We start from the raw sequence: 15,061 nt of genomic DNA on the forward strand, positions 1-15,061 counted from the left end.
AAATAAAAAATAATTTTAAAAAGTTTTAAAAATAAAAAACTCAAAACTAAAAATTAAATAAAAAAGAAAATTGAAAAAATAAAAGAAATGCTTTAAAAATAGAAAAAGCAAAAAATAAAAATGAAATTAAAAAAATAAAATAAATAGTTCAAAAATAGAAAATTAAAACTAAAAATGAAATAATAAATAAAATTTAAAAATAAAATAAATGTTTAAAAATAAAAAAAATTAAAACTGAAATTTAAAAAAAATTTAAAAAGCTTTAAAAATAGAAAGATCAAAAATAAAAATTAAATTAAAAAAACATTAAAAAATGCTTTAAAAATAAAAAATCAAAACTAAAAATTAAATAAAAAATAAAAGTAAAAAAAAAATAAATGCTTTAAAAATAGAAAAAGCAAAAAATAAAAATGAAATAAAATATAATATTTGAAAAATAAAATAAATAGTTCAAAAATAAAAAAGTAAAACTAAAAATGAAATAAAAAATTAAATAAAAAAATTTTAAAAAGCTTTAAAAATAGAAAGAACAAAAATAAAAATTAAATTTAAAAAAAAAGCTTTAAAAATAACAAAAAACAAAAAAATTAAATAAATAATAAATTTTTTTTAAAAGCATTAAAAATAGAAAAAGAAAAAATAAAAATGAAATAAAAAATAAAATGAAAAAAATAAAATAAATGATTTAAAAATAAAAAAATTAAAACAAAAAATTAAATAAAAATAAAATTAAAAAATAAAAAAAGCTTTAAAAATAGAAAAAGCAAAAAATAAAAATGAAATAAAAAATAAAATTTAAAAAATAAAACAAATGCTTTAAAAATAAAAAAATTAAAACAAAAAATTAAATAAAAAATAAAATTAAAAAATAAAATAAAAAGCTTTAAAAATAGAAAAATCAAAAATAAAAATTAAATAAAAAGTAAAAAATAAAATAAATGCTTTAAAAATAAAAAAAGCAAAACTAAATATTAAATAAAAACTAAAAAAATAAAATAAATGCTTTAAAAATAGATAAAGCAAAACTAAATATGAAATAAAAAATAAAATTTAAAATATAAAATAAATAGTTTATAATAAAAAATGAAAACCAAAATATAAAAAATAAATTTAAAAAAATAAATGCTTTAAAAAAAATAAAACAAAAAAATTAAATTAAAAAAAAATTAAAATAAAATAAAAAGCTTTAAAAATAGATAAATCAAAAATAAAATTTAATAAAAAATAATAAAAAAGCTTTAAAAATCAAAAACTCAAAAGTAAAAATTAAGAAAAAAATAAAAAAAAAAAATTTAAAATATGCATTAGAAATATAAAAATTAAAACTAAAAATTAAATAAAAAGGAAAATTTAAAAATAAAATAAATGCTTTAAAATAGAAAAATTAAAACTAAAAAAAAGATTTAAAAAAGCTTTAAAGATCGGAAAATTAAAAAAATATTAAATGAAAATTAAAAAAATATAAAATAAAATATAAATTTAAAAAATAGAATTAAAAAAAAATTAAAAACAAAATAAAATCCGTAAAGTGCTGTAAAGTACTTTAAAAGTTCCATAAAAGGTAGTGTCGTAAAGCGCGACTGTTGAAAAAACACACCTTTTACGACAGTCGCGCTTTACGGCACCTTTTACGACAGTCGCGCTTTACTGCACCTTTTACGACAATTTTACGACAGTTTACGACACTCGCGCTTTACGGCACTTTTACGACAGTCGCGCTTTACGGCACCTTTTACGACAGTCGCTCTTTACGGCACCTTTTACGACAGTCGCTCTTTACGGCACCTTTTACGACAGTTTTACGACAGTCGCGCTTTACGGCACTTTTACGACAGTCGCGCTTTACGGCACCTTTTACGACAGTCGCTCTTTACGGCACCTTTTACGACAGTTTTACGACAGTCGCGCTTTACGGCTCTTTTACGACAGTCGCGCTTTACGGCACCTTTTACGACAGTTTTACGACAGTCGCGCTTTACGGCACTTTTACGACAGTCGCGCTTTACTGCACCTTTTACGACAGTTTTACGACAGTTTTACGACAGTCGCTCTTTACGGCACCTTTTACGACAGTCGCTCTTTACGGCACCTTTTACGACAGTCGCGCTGTACGGCACCTTTACGACAGTTTTACGACAGTCGCGCTTTACGGCACCTTTTGCGACAGTCGCGCTTTACGGTGCCTTTTACGACAGTTGCGCTTTACGGCACCTTTTACGACAGTTTCACGACAGTCGCGCTTTACGGCACCTTTTACGACAGTCGCGCTTTACGGCACCTTTTACGACGTTTTATGGAAATTTTACGGCACTTTACAGCACTTTAGAGGTTTTATTTTGTTTTTCCTGTATTTTTAATTAATTTTATTTTATTAATTTTGGGGGTTTTTTTAATTTTTCTATTTTTAAAGCTTTTTATTTTATTTTTTAATTAATTTTTTTTGTTTTTATTTTTAATTTTCCTATTTTTAAAGCTTTTTATTTTTTAAATATTTTTAAATTTAAGTTTTAAATTTAATTTTTCTTTTTTTAAAGCATTTATTTTTTTAATTTTGTTTTTTTTTAACTTTTATTTTTCTATTTTTGAAGCTTTGTATTTTTTTAATTTTATTTTTTATTTATTTTTAAACCTTTTTATTTTTTAAATTTTTTTTTATTATTTTTACAGCATTTATTTTATTTTTTAAATATTTATATTTATTTTTAATTTTTCTATTATTAAAGGTTTTTATTTTTTAAATTTTATTTTTAATTTTTTTAATTTTTCTCTTTTTAAACTATTTTTTAATTTTTTTTATTTTTATATTTAATTTTTCTATTTTTAAAGCTTTTTATTTTTTTAATTTTTATTTAATTTTTATATTTCATTTTTTTATTTTTAAAGCATTTATTATATTTTTTAATTTTGTTTTTTATTGATTGTTTATTTTTCTATTTTTAAAGCATTTTTTTATTTGTAAATTTTTTTTATTTAATTTTTAATTTTTCTATTTTTAAAGCCTTTTTAAAATTTTTTAAATTCGTTTTTATTTTTAATTTTTCTATTTTCAAAGCTTTTTATTTTATTAATTTTTATTTAATTTTTATATTTAATTTTATTATTTTTAAAGCATTTATTATATTTTTTAATTTTGTTTCTTATTGAATATTTTTAATTTTTCTATTTTTAAAGCTTTTTATTTTTTAATTTTATTTTTAATTTTTTTATTTTTAAGTTTTCTATTTTTAAAGCATTTATTTTTTTAATTTTGTTTTTTATTTTTCTATTATTAATTTTTGTATTATTAAAGCATTTATTTTTTAATTTTGTTTTTTTCTAATTTTTATATTTATTTTTCTATTTTTAAAGCTTTTTTTTTTGTTTTTTATTTAATTTTTATTTTTTAAATTTTCTATTTTCAAAGTTTTTGAATTTTTAAATTTTATTTTTTATTTATTTTTATTCTTAATTTTTTCATTTTTCAGTTTTCTTCTTTTAAAGCATTTATTTTTTTAATTTTGTTTTTTATTTATTTTTCTATTTTTAATTTTTGTATTATTAAAGCATTTTTTTTCATTTTGTTTTTTTCCTAATTTTTATATTTATTTTTTCTATTTTTAAAGCATTTATTTTTTAATTTTGTTTTTTATTTAATTTTTATTTTTTAAATTTTTTATTTTCAAAGTTTTTGAATTTTTAAATTTTATTTTTTATTTATTTTTATTCTTAAATTTTTTATTTTCAAAGCATTTATTTTTTTTAATTTTATTTTTTATTTAATTTTTATTTTTAATTTTTCTATTTTCAAAGCTTTTTTATTGTTTAATTTTTTTTTAATTTTTATTTTTAATTTTATATTTTGAAACATTTTTTTTATTTTTTAATTTAATTTTTTATTTCTATTTTTAATTTTTCTTTTTTTAAACCTTTTAATTTTATTAATTTTTAATTTAATTTTTATATTTAATTTTTCTATTTTTAAAGCATTTATTATATTTTTGTAATTTTGTTTTGTATTAAATTTTTAGTTTTAATGTTTCTATTTTTAAAGCATTTTTTAAATTTTATTTTTTATTTAATTTTTATTTTTAATTTTTCTCTTTTTAAAGCATTTTATTTTTTTAATTTTCTTTTTATTTTTTAGTTCTCATTTTTCTATTTTTAAAGCATTTATTTTTTTAATTTTGTTTTTTATTTAATTTTTTTTTTAATTTTTCTATTTTTAAAGCTATTTATTTTATTTTATTTGGTGCTGCCCAGACCAATTTAAGCTGGTGATTGTGCTGGTGTTTGAGGGTCTTGCATTACGGCACTACATTTTATGGAACTTGTACAGCACTTTACAGCACTTTACAGTTTGGTTCTTTTATTATTTATTTTTAATTAATTTTGTTATTTTATTTATTTTTATTTTTAATTTTTCTATTTTTAAAGCATTTTATTACATTTTATTTGGTGCTGCCCAAACCTGCTGGAGTGCATTTTTATACTTTGTAATACTTTGAAGTAATTTTGTTTTGTATCCTCATATTTTTCCCAAATGGTTTATCCCAAACTGTACCCCCCTCCCTTTACCTGTGTTATCGCTCTCCTGGGATGAGATCATCCCCAAACCCCCACCCAGGCTCTCTGTCAATCACTCAGCCTCCCATTCCCTCCATCCAGAAGTTTCCGTCCAAGTCCTCAAGTGATTAGCCAGAGGCTAGGGGTCAGCCCCCCAAGCCTTGCCCCATACGCTGTCCTATATGTCTATCCCCCAGCATCCATCCCTTAGGGTCACTTAATGGTTGGTAGGATGTTATCTACTTTTGGTTTCCACCTCCCTTTAAATGTAACCTTGGCACATCTCCCGGGGCTCTCGGCAGGAGCCCCTGAGGTGCAGGAGCTCCTTTGGGATCCTAATAAAACCTTGCATTAACCCCTGCTAAGAGTCGGCCCTTTATCTTCTACCGCTGTCTCTGGTGTCTCTTCTGCTGCAAAGGCGACCAGCCCAGGTGCCCTCAGCACCCTCGGGGCACACACAGAGAGTGTCTCCCCCCAGCCCAGGTGCCCTCAGCACCCTCGGGGCACAGAGAGTGTCTCCCCGCTCTCGGCCGTGCCGGGGCTGCCGACTCAGGACCGGCCGAGGGTTCCTGAGAGGCTCGCACAAACCCGCTCGGCCGCTGATTGTGGTGGTGTTTGAGGGTCCTCCAGGACAAGGGAGGAGATGAGAATCTTGACTCCCCCTTTCAGAAGGCTGAAATATTATTTTATGATCTCTATTATATTAAAAGAAAATGAGATATTAGAACTACACTAAAAGAGCAAGGAGACATCAGAAAGCTGGAAAGGAATGAATAATAAAAACCTGGGACTGATCACAGCCCCGACACCGCTGGACCATGATTGGTCATCAAGGAGAAACAATGCACAGGAGACCAACCCAAGATGCCCCTGTTGCTAAACCATCTCCAGCCCACACTCCACAGCCACCAGATTGTTATTGGTTCCATTTCTGTTCTGAGGCTTCTCAGGAGTAAAAACCCAGCAAAAGGATTTTCATCAAACACGTCAGTGCCAGGTGATGGCACAGGCAGCATGGGCTGGCAGAGGTCACTGTGTCATCCCTGCCAGCCCAGGTGTCACAGCAAGGAGGAGAGAGTTCACCCTGTGCTCACCCTGCAATACAGAGCAATACAACACAACACACACATTAACACAAGATGATAACCTTTTTCTATTTTCATTACTTGTGGATTTATTGTTACAGGACACCCAAAACAACAAAAGCACCCAAAAAACAGCACTCATCTACCATTAATACCCCCTTCAAATGACACACAAACTCACCATCCCTCTGATCACAACTGCTAAATTACACCCCAGCAATCATTGCTCCTTGGGAACGTGGTTCCCTGGAGCCTCCAAAAATTCCTCCTGCCTGAAGAAATACCCGGTCCCTGGAGGGTCTGTGCCCAAACTTTGGCGATGAACGTTGCCTCGCTGACCGACCGGGACCTGGGAAAAAAAACCCAGCTGGGGGGAAAAAAAAAAGAAAAAAAAAAAAACAGGCAGGGGGAGTGGGGGGGGGGTAAACCCGGCTGGGGATTTTTTACTCTAAATTTACAAATGAGTTGAAAAACCTGAAAAGCAAAAGTCACACACACAAGGTTAAATCCAGTCACAGCATGCGCTCACACACTCAGAGACGAGCAGATGCCGACAGACAGACACGTGCTCTCACACACGCTCACACACTCCTCCCATTTAAACGTTCCCTGTGGCTCTTACTCGAGACGCTGAAGAACGCGCTTCCACGCTTCTTCTGGCTGCCGCTCCTCGACGTCAAATGGTAGATTCTGGGGAAATCAGTAGCCTCGGGGACCTGTGAGACGACAGGAAGCGGTCGATGAGTGGCTGACAGCTAGGACTTGTCCCCGCTCGGACCGATAAATTTTCTACCCTAAACCCCACTAAAGACAGATGAACAGTAAAGTTTTTATAACTGTTCTACCTAACTGTGACTATGTGCCAGGGCAGGGCAGCTCTGAGCGTAAGTGGTACAACATAAGTACACACAATAAAAGCAGACGCATACAGTGCAAGTGTGCATGGAGCGTAAGTCCATACAATATAAGCCAGCATAGGTACACACAATGTAAGTACATACAGTGTAAGCCAACACAGGTACACACAATGTAAGTACATACAGTATAAACCAGCATAGGTACAAACAATATAAGTACATACAGTATAAGCCAGGACTTGAGATAGCTCTCTGGAAGATTAATTCTTGAGCCCTGTACCCTTTGAGAAGATGGAACCTATAGAACTCCTGCAGTCACGTGAGGAGGGTGTAAGACGCTCCCTCGGGAAGTCCAAGAGAATGGCGTGGAAAAAAAGGCACTACCAAAGCTGGTAGTGAAAAGGAAGATGGATGAGAACATCTTGTCTCTTTGAGACATTCCTGTCTCAAAGAGTAAAAATGTAAAGATGCCGGAATAAGGGATATCCGGAAAGGAACGTGAGTAGAATATGGCCTACGTGGCACGGAATAGTGCCGATAAAGCATCGAGATGTAACAAGGGCCTGTGACACGTAGGACGATGGACACGGACTACATAACACAGACACGGACGACATGACACGGACAACATGACACGGAGACAAGTGACAACTGCCTGGCACTGTCCCCGTAGGGACCCGAGATTCCTAGTGCAAGGTGAGCCAGAGGCTGATGATGCCAAAGGAAGGGAAGCCCTATGACGACGGCACGTGATGATGAAATGTAACTCGTTAAAAGAAGTTAGTGCCAAAGTACTTAAGAGGATGCTCGAGAGGCTTGGCGAGCCTAGAGAAGGAAGCCGACTGCCGGGTGACCGTGGCCGTAGCTCCGGACGTGAAGGCGAGCTCCTCAGGGGAAAGATCCGTGACGACGTCGAGTCGAGGGAGGCGGACGACGCAAAGTACACGAAAATGTGAAGATGGATCAGAACTGCCCTGCCCGGCAAAGGCTCTGGCGAGGCTGAGGGGAAACCCTCTCCCTTTACTGCCAGAGAGCCCACGCCCCTACAGACCTCTCCCCTAAGCTGACATCTGATTGCCTCCTGTGAGAGTAAAGGCTTTTACCCTTCTCCCAGCCACTGGCCCCCAACACTTAGCTTTTGGAAGAGGAGCGGACAAAATCCATCCTCGGTCGGACATGGACGTTGAGATGCTCTCCGTGTGTGCTTCGGTGCTGCCGTTTCCAAGCTTGGGCTACGAGCCTCCTCAGGGTACCTAAGGCAAAACAGAAAACCTGACTATTGCCCTCAACAACAGTAATCCCCGGGACTCCTCCGCACCGCTGCCCCGGCTCACCTCAAATCTTGATTTGGCTCCGGAGGGTGCCCGGAAGATACCTGCAAAGAGAAAAGGGACACGCTTAGCATGCTGCTGTGTAACGCTCACCTATGGGTCAGCCTGCCTAAACGCCGACTCACCTGCCCTCCTCCGTTCCTTGGCGTGCCTAGGGCAGCGACAGCACCTGCAAAGAAACAAAGCAGAAAATTTGCTGAGATACTGTGAAAACACAACCTCCCAAATCTGACAAGGATGCCACACCGATACCTTAAGCTCTCACCCACCTGGCATAGGCATGCTTGGCCAGGAGAGATGGCAAGTGGACCACCTAAAATAAAAACAAGAGGAGATGCTTAGAGCTGAACCAAAACTGAGACATCAGCAATAACAACTGCTTCTGTATGCTATTCAATGCTCACCTCACCCACTCGGCCTTGACTGCTGCTCTCAGCCTTGACCTCCTAAAAAGAGAGACAAAGAACAATGCTGTAACGGCCACCATTTATGCTTCCTCTGCAGAAACAAACAGTGACTGACCTGCTCGGGGCAATCCCCTCACCTGGGATGGGGGCTCTGCCCTGGATTTTATCCGTCTGCATCTGAAAGAAAGTTAGGACAAGAGTCAAACGGTTGCAGGATAACTTAAGAGCTCCAGATATCTTGTGTCCATCTACAAATCCCACCTAGAGTCCAACTACACCCCACATTACAAACTTCAAGTCCCCGGGACTTCTCCTATTGCACCGGGCTATGTGGCAGGGCAGAGCAGCTCCGGCACAAATGTGTGCACACACCCGTGACACAGGACAGACAGGACGTGACAGACAACGGGGACACAACACGGACAGAAATCTCCTGGCAAGGAAAATGGGGCTGCGAGGACTGAGAGAATGCAAAAGGAGATGACCGAGGGGAGACCGATGGTGAGCTGATGAGGCTCAGAGAAACCTGAAGGAAGAAGATGCTAACTGAATGATTTATTCCAAGAACTGCAAAGATGGATGCCCGAGAATCCTACGGCCAGAAGCCTCTACCTGCCCTCACGTTCTTTCAAGTCCTAGTCCGCCATAACGGATCCTGGCGGGGCAGAGCTGTCCATACAGCTCAGAACAAGACCTGAAAAGACATCTGACCGGATGCTTCTAAAGAGATAAGAGAGTCTGATGCCTGTCTGAGATCCCGAGTCCAAAGTTCTATGGCCTGGGTGCCAGGCCGAGGAATGCAGAGATCACAGATGCTAACAATGATGCCAGGGTTTCTGACAGGCCCCTCCAAGGCCTAAGGTAAAGGACATGACATGTCCAAACAACACATAACACACAAAAGACAAGTGACACGATACACACCGGGACTGCTCTGCCCTGCGCACCTCAGCACTGTGATCCAAAGTCAGGCTTTGCTTTTATGGGGCCTAAGGGGCCGCTTCATGGACCCCCCCACCTCCTAAGTGGACTCAAAAACCCCTCCCAGTAATTCCCAAACCAGCACCCTGCTTTCATCCCCTCTGTGGGTCATGGCCCTCTACTTATCTCTCGCACAGCTGGGGATGCCGGTCTCAGGTGCGAAGAAAGGCCACCTCGTCAGCCGGGAAGGTCCTGCTGGCACCAGGCTGGTGTCTCTCAAACAGCTGTATTAAAGAAAACCAAACATCAGTGCCCGATCTTGGCAGCCCCTCGGCCAAAACCCCACAAGTCTGCTACTCACCGTGCTCCTAAGAACGCTCAGATGCACGGGCCGCACGCTTCGGGCACGCTCGGAGACCGAGGCCGTCGTCACAGGGGGTGCCTGGGCTAAGAGGAGATGAGGTGATTTGGCATGGCTGAAACCTGAGGGGACCCTCGCTCCTCCTCCCTACTTCCCCGACTCACCGCAACTCCTCGGCGGTTCCTGACCCGGAATTCAGGGCTGGAGAGAGCGGCAAACCCGGTCCATCGGCCGCTGGGGATGGGAGCCTGGCGTGCTCCGAGTGGATGGCCTAAGGCACAAAAACAAGAATAGAGACTTAGACTTGCCCCAGGAATTGAGAGCTCAGCAACAAGAAATGCTACTGATCACCTTGCTCTCCTGAACTTGACTGCTGGGATCCAGCTATACTTCCTAAAAATAAAGACAAAAAAAAAAAAGCTGTAACAGGGCCACACTTGACACTCCCCCTGCAGAAACAAATGGTGACTGACCTGCTTGTGGGAACCCCCTCACCCACGATAGGGGGCTCTGCCACGGGTGCAATGCATCTGCACCTGAAAGAAAGTCAGAACATATGTCAAACACCTGCACGATAACTCAAAAGCTGCAAACACCTTAGGTCAATCTAGGAATGGCATCTAGAGTCCAACTACACCCCACATTACAAATTTCAACTCCCCAGGACTTCTCCTATTGCACCAGGCTATGCGGCAGGGCAGAGCAGCTCCGGCACAAATGTGTGCACACACCCGTGACACAGGACAGACAGGACGTGACAGACAACGGGGACACAACACGGACAGAAATCTCCTGGCAAGGAAAATGGCTGCGAGGACTGAGAGAATGCAAAAGGAGATGACTGAGGTGAGACCGATGGTGAGCTGATGAGGCTGAGACAAACCCGGAGGAAGAAGATGCTAACCAAATGATTTATTCCAAAAACTGCAAAGATGGATGCCGAGAATCCTACAGCCAGAAGCCTCTACCTGCCCTCACGTTCTTTCGACTCCTAGTCCGCCATAACGGATCCTGGCGGGGCAGAGCTGTCCATACAGCTCAGAACAAGACCTGAAAAGACATCTGACCGGATGCTTCTAAAGAGATAAGAGAGTCTGATGCCTGTCTGAGCTCCTGAGGCGAACGTTCTATGGCCTGTGTTCCAGGCCAAGGAATGCAGAGATCACAGATGCTAACAATGATGCCAGGGTTTCTGACAGGCCCCTCCAAGGCCTAAGGTAAAAGACATGACATATCCAAACACACATGACACGCAAAAGGCAAGTGACACGATACACACCGGGACTGCTCTGCCCTGCTCACCTCAGCACTGTGATCCAAAGTCAGGCTTCGCTTTTATGGGGCCTAAGGGGCCGCTCCATGGACACCCCCATCTCCAAAGGAGACTCAAAAATCCCTCCCAGTGGGTCCCTACCCTGCACCCCGCTTGCATCCCCTCTGTGGGTTGTAGCCCTCTACGTATCTCTCAGACATCTGGGGATGCAGGTCCCTGTCAGGTGCAAAATAAGGCAGCCTCAACATCTGGGAAGTTCCTGCTGGCACTGTTGTTCAACAACTCCCTGTTGTTTCTTAGTCAGCTACGTGAAAGAAATCCAAATATCAGTGCATGATCTCTGCAGCACACTGGCCAAAACCCAACAATTCTGCTACTCACCGTTCTCCTAAGAATGCCCGGCTCCTGGGGCCGCACCCTTCGGCCGCGCTCCGCGGCTGATGCCATGGTCACGGGGTAAGCCAGGGTTAAAGGAGACAAGGTGATGTGGCATTGCTGAAACCTGAGCGGACCCTCGCTCCTCCTCCCTACTTCCCCGACTCACCTCAACTCCTTGGCAGCTGCCCAAGGCCACCTGGATGGCACCTTCAAATAGAAGAGTTCAGGCTTTCATCACCAGGTCCTGTAACGCGTCTACAGGGCTCACACGTGCAGGGAACCCGGTGCATCGGCTGGCTGGTGACGGGGGCTTGGCAGGCTCCGAGTGGATTGCCTAAACCACAAAAAAGAGAATGGAGACTTAGACTTACCCCAGGAATTGAGAGCTCAGCAACAAGAAATGCTACTGATCACCTTGCTCTCCTGAACTTGACTGCTGGGATCCAGCTATACTTCCTAAAAATAAAGACAAAAAAAAAAAAGCTGTAACAGAGTCACCCTTGACACTCCCCCTGCAGAAACAAATGGTGACTGACCTGCTTGTGGGAACCCCCTCACCCAGGATGGGGGGCTCTGCCATGGATGCAATGCATCTGCACCTGAAAGAAAGTCAGAACATATGTCAAACACCTGCAGGATAACTCAAAAGCTGCAAACACCTTAGGTCAATCTAGGAATGGCATCTAAAGTCCAAGTACAGCCCACATTACAAATTTCAACTCCCCAGGACTTGTCCTATTGCACCAGGCTATGCGGCAGGGCAGAGCAGCTCCGGCACAAATGTGTGTGCACACACCCGTGACACAGGACAGACAGGACGTGACAGACAACGGGGACACAACACGGACAGAAATCTCTGGGCAAAAAGGATGACTGCAAGGAGCACGAGGACAGAAAATTAGATGACTGAGGTAAGACCGATGGTGAGCTGATGAGGCTCAGAGAAACCTGGAGGAAGAAGATGCTAACCAAATGATTTATTCCAAAAACTGCAAAGATGGATGCCCGAGAATCCTACGGCCAGAAGCCACTACCTGCCCTCACATTCTCACAAGTCCTAATCGGCCATAACGGATCCTGGCGGGGCATAGCTGTCCATACAGCTCAGAACAAGACCTGAAAAGACATCTGACCGGATGCTTCTAAAGAGACAAGAGAGTTTGATGCCTGTCTGAGCTCCTGAGTCCAAAGTTCTATGGCCTGGGTGCCAGGCCGAGGAATGCAGAGATCACAGATGCTAACAATGATGCCAGGGTTTCTGACAGGCCCCTCCAAGGCCTAAGGTAAAAGACATGACATATCCAAACAACACATAACACACAAAAGACAAGTGACACGATACACACCGGGACTCCTCTGCCCTGCACACCTCAGCACTCTGATCACAAGTCAGGCTTTGCTTTTATGAGGCCTAAGGGGCCGCTTCATGGACACCCCCATCTCCAAAGTGGACTCAAAAATCCCTCCCGGTGGGTCCCTGCCCTGCGCCCCGCTTTCATCCCCTCTGTGGGTTGTAGCCCTCTACTTATCTCTCAGACAGCTGGGGATGCAGGTCCGCGTCAGGTGCAACAGAAGGCGGCCTCGACATCTGGGAAGTTCCTGCTGGCTCTGTTGTTCAACAGCTTCCTGTTGTTTCTTAGTCAGCTACGTGAAAGAAATCCAAATATCAGTGCATGATCTCTGCAGCACACTGGCCAAAACCCAACAATTCTGCTACTCACCGTTCTCCTAAGAATGCCCGGCTCCTGGGGCCGCACCCTTCGGCCGCGCTCCGAGGCTGATGCCATGGTCACGGGGTAAGCCTGGGGTTAAGAAGAGACGAGGTGATGTGGCATTGCTGAAACCTGAGCGGACCCTCGCTCCTCCTCCCTACTTCCCCGACTCACCGCAACTCCTTTGCAGCTGCCCAAGGCCACTTGGATGGCACCTTTAAAAGGAAGAGTTCAGGGTTTCATCACCAGGTCCTGTAAGGCGTCCACAGGGCTCACACGTGCAGGGAACCCGGTGCATCGGCCGGCTGGTGACGGGGGCTCGGCAGGCTCCGAGTGGATTGCCTAAACCACAAAAAAGAGAATGGAAGCTTAGAGCTGCACCGGAAACTGAGACCTGAGCAATAACAGCTACTTCTCTCCACTGCTCACCTTGACTGCTGGTATCCAGATTTACTTCCTAAAAAGAAAGACAAAGAACAGAGCTGTAACAGAGTCACCACATACACTTCTGCTGCACAGACAAATGGTGCCTCACCTGCTCGGGGGAAACCACTCACCCGGGATGGGGCCCTCTGGCACACATTTAATCCATCTGAACCTGAAAAAAAAGTCAGGACAAGAGTCAAACTGTTGCAGGATAACTTAAGAGCTCCAGATATCCTGTGTCCATCTACAAATCCCACCTAGAGTCCAACTACACCCCACATTACGAACTTCAAGTCCCCGGGACTTCTCCTATTGCACCGGGCTATGCAGCAGGGCAGAGCAGCTCCGGCACAAATGTGTGCTGACACCCGTGACACAGGACAGGACGTGACAGACAACGGGGACACAACACGGACAGAAATCTCTGGGCAAAAAGGATAATTCAAGGACTGAGAAGATGCCAAATTAGATGACTGAGGTAAGACCGATGGTGAGCTGATGAGGCTCAGAGAAACCTGGAGGAAGAAGATGCTAACTGAATGATTTATTCCAAAAACTGCAAAGATGGATGCCCGAGAATCCTACGGCCAGAAGCCTCTGCCTGCCCTCACGTTCCTTCGAGTCCTAGTCCGCCATAATGGATCCTGGCGGGGCAGAGCTGTCTATACAGCTCAGATCAAGACCTCAAAAGACATCTGACCGGATGCTTCTAAAGAGACAAGAGAGTCTGATGCCTGTCTGAGCTCCTGAGTCCAAAGTTCTATGGCCTGGGTTCCAGGCCAAGGAATGCAGAGATCACAGATGCTAACAATGATGCCAGGGTTTCTGACAGGCCCCTCCAAGGCCTAAGGTAAAGGACATGACATATCCAAACAACACAGAATACACAAAAGACAAGTGACACGATACACACCGGGACTGCTCTGCCTTGCGCACCTCAGCACTGTGATCCAAAGTCAGGCTTTGCTTTTATGGGGCCTAAGGGGCCGCTCCATGGACACCACCACCTCCAAAGCGGACTCAAACCCCCCCTCCCAGTAATTCCCAAACCAGCACCCTGCTTTCATCCCCTCTGTGGGTCATGGCCCTCTACTTATCTCTCGCGCAGCTGGGGATGCCGGTCTCAGGTGCGAAGAAAGGCCGCCTCGTCAGCCGGGAAGGTCCTGCTGGCACCGGGCTGGTGTCTCTCAGACCGCTGTATTAAAGAAAACCAAACATCAGTGCCCGATCTTGGCAGCCCCTCAGCCAAAACCCCACAAGTCTGCTACTCACCGTGCTCCTAAGAATGCTCAGCTCCATCGCCGAGTCCCATGATTCTTCGGCAGGGCTCTTGAGAGCGGCGCGCCCGGTGCATCGGCCGGTCGGTGACTGGGGCTTGGCGTACTCCGAGTTGATTGCCTAAAGCGCAGAAACAGGAACGGATGCTTAGAGTTTCACTGGAAAGTGAGACTTGGGCAATAACAACTGCTTCTGTACCCTACTCAATGCTCACCTTGCCCACCTCATCTTGACTGCTGATATCCAGCTTTACCGCCGGAAAAGAAAAAGACCAGAGCTGTAACAAAGTCACACTTTACACTCTCCCTGCAGAGACAAACGGTGACTGATCTGCTCGGGGGAACCTCCTCACTCGGGATGGGTGGATGGATTTTGCCCTGGATTTTATCCTTCTGCGTCTGAAAGGAAGCGAGGACAAAAGTCAAAGGGCTGCGGGACAACATCACAGCTCCAAACATCTTCTGTCTATCTAGGAATATCATCTAGAGTC

This window comes from Molothrus aeneus, chromosome 15 (genome assembly GCF_037042795.1).
Source record: "Molothrus aeneus isolate 106 chromosome 15, BPBGC_Maene_1.0, whole genome shotgun sequence".
NCBI classification, from domain to species: domain Eukaryota; kingdom Metazoa; phylum Chordata; class Aves; order Passeriformes; family Icteridae; genus Molothrus; species Molothrus aeneus.